The sequence below is a fragment of the Arachis stenosperma genome, chromosome 9, assembly GCF_014773155.1.
Source record: "Arachis stenosperma cultivar V10309 chromosome 9, arast.V10309.gnm1.PFL2, whole genome shotgun sequence".
In the NCBI taxonomy this organism is placed as follows: Eukaryota; Viridiplantae; Streptophyta; class Magnoliopsida; order Fabales; family Fabaceae; genus Arachis; species Arachis stenosperma.
In genome coordinates, this window is record NC_080385.1 from 81,718,156 (window position 1) to 81,720,879 (window position 2,724).

At 41.7% G+C, this 2,724-nt stretch overlaps 1 non-coding gene across 1 annotated transcript; it reads right to left on the minus strand.

The window, feature by feature from the left end:
- Positions 1-787: 787 nt before the first annotated feature.
- Positions 788-895, minus strand: LOC130953146 (small nucleolar RNA R71). Its single transcript, XR_009075318.1, has one exon. It is a non-coding gene; the product is annotated as a small nucleolar RNA R71 (small nucleolar RNA).
- Between the last annotated feature and the right edge of the window lie 1,829 nt (positions 896-2,724).

Below are 2,724 nucleotides of genomic sequence, written 5' to 3' on the forward strand. Positions count from 1 at the left end.
TATCAATCAATTTTTAAAATGTTTTGACATCTTTCTAATTAATTTTCGAAAATCCTCTTCCCTCCTTCTCACATCCTTCTATTTATGGAGTACTACTCCTTCTTAATGCACAATTCGAACTCTAACTAATCAAGTTCGAATTCTTCTACCTTCTTTTCTTCTATTTTCTTTCCTCTGACACTTCAAGGAATCTCTGTACTGTGACATAGAGGATTCCACATTCTCTTGTTCTCTTCTCTTTCATATGAGCAGGAGCAGAGACAAAGGCATTCTTGTTGAAGCTGACCCTGAACCCGAGAGAACCTTGAAGAGAAAGCTAAGAGAAGCCAAGGCACAACTCTCTTTAGAGAACCTGACCGAATTCTTCAAAGAAGAAGAACACATGGCAGCCGAAAACAATAACAATGCCAACAATGCAAGGAAGGTGCTGGGTGACTTCACTGCACCTACTCCTGATTTTTATGGGAGAAGCATCTCTATCCCTGCCATTGGAGCAAACAACTTTGAGCTTAAGCCTCAATTAGTTTCTCTAATGCAACAGAATTGCAAGTTCCATGGACTTCCAATGGAAGATCCTCATCAGTTCTTAGCTGAATTCTTGCAAATCTGTGACACAGTCAAGACTAATGGGGTTAACCCTGAGGTCTACAGACTGATGCTATTCCCTTTTGCTGTAAGAGACAGAGCTAGAATATGGTTGGATTCTCAACCTAAAGAAAGCCTGGACTCTTGGGAAAAGCTAGTCAATGCCTTCTTGGCAAAGTTCTTTCCACCACAAAGATGGAGTAAGCTTAGAGTGGAAGTCCAAACCTTCAGACAGAAGGATGGAGAATCCCTCTATGAAGCTTGGGAAAGATACAAACAATTAATCAGAAGATGTCCCTCAGACATGCTTTCTGAATGGAGCATCATAGGTATTTCTATGATGGTCTCTCTGAACTATCTAAGATGTCCTTGGATAGCTCTGCTGGAGGATCTCTTCATCTGAAGAAGACGCCTGCAGAAGCTCAAGAATTGATTGAAATGGTTGCAAATAACCAATTCATGTACACTTCTGAAAGGAATCCTGTGAACAATGGGACTAGTCAGAAGAAAGGAGTTCTTGAGATTGACACTCTGAATGCCATATTGGCTCAGAACAAGATATTGACTCAACAAGTCAATTTGATTTCTCAAAGTCTGTCTGGAATGCAAAATGCACCAAACAGTACTAAGGATGCTTCATCTGAGGAAGAAGCTTATGATCCTGAGAACACTTCCATGGAAGAGGTGAATTACCTAGGAGAACCCTATGGAAACACCTATAATTCTTCATGGAGAAATCACCCAAATCTCTCATGGAAGAATCAAGAGAGACCTCAACAAGGTTTCAATAACAATAATGGTGGAAGAAACAGGTTTAGCAATAGCAAGCCTTTTCCATCATCTTCTCAGCAACAGACAGAGAGTTCTAAGCAGAATACTTCTGACTTAGCAACAACGGTCTCTGATCTAATAAAGACCACTCAAAGTTTCATGAATGAAACAAGGTCCTCCATCAGAAATTGGAAGGACAAGTGGGTCAGCTGAGCAAGAAAGTTACTGAACTCCCTCCTAGTACTCTCCCAAGTAATACAGAAGAAATCCAAAAGGAGAGTGCAAAGCCATAACCATGGCCGAACGTGGAGAGGAAAGAGAGGAGGAGGACGCCACTGAGGAAGACCTCAGTGGGCGTGTACCAATCTCCTCTGAGTTCCAATGGGAATCTGAGGCTCAAAATGAGACCATAGAGATTCCATTGGACTTACTTCTGCCATTCATGAGCTCTGATGAGTATTCTTCCTCTGAAGAGGATGAGTATGTCACTGAAGAGCAAGTTGCTAAATACCTTGGAGCAATCATGAAGCTAAATGACAAGTTATTTGGAAATGAGACTTGGGAGGATGAACCACCTTTGCTCACCAAAGAACTGGATGACTTGTCTAGGCAGAAACTGCCTCAAAAGAGGCAAGATCCTGGGAAGTTTTCTATACCTTGTACCATAGGCACCATGACCTTCAAGAAGGCCTTGTGTGACTTAGGGTCAAGTGTAAACCTCATGCCCCTCTCTGTAATGGAGAAATTAGGGATCTTTGAGGTTCAAGCTGCAAGAATCTCATTAGAGATGGCAGACAATTCAAGAAAACAAGCTCATGGACTTGTAGAGAATGTTTTGGTGAAGATTGAAGACCATTACATCCCTACTGATTTCATAGTCCTAGAGACTGGGAAGTGCATGGATGAATCCATCATCCTTGGCAGACCCTTCCTAGCCACAGCAAAGGCTGTGATTGATGTTGATAGAGGAGAGTTGATCATTCAAGTGAATGGAGAATCCTTGGTGTTTAAGGCCCAAGGACATCCCTCTATCATCATGGAGAGGAAGCATGAAGAGCTTCTCTCAAAACAGAGCCAAGCAGAGCCCCCACAGTCAAATTCTAAGTTTGGTGTTGGGAGGCCACAACCAAACTCTAAATTTGGTGTTGAACCCCCACATTCAAACTCTAAGTTTGGTGTTGGGAGGTTCCAACACGGTTCTGAGTATTTCTGAGGCTCATTGAGAGTCCTCTGTCAAGCTAATGACATTAAAGAAGCGCTTGTTGGGAGGCAACCCAATGTTTTATAGTTAACCATTTTCTTTTGTTATTTTATCTTTTTTTGTAGGTTGATGATCATAAGAAGTCACAAAAACAATGAAAAAAGCAA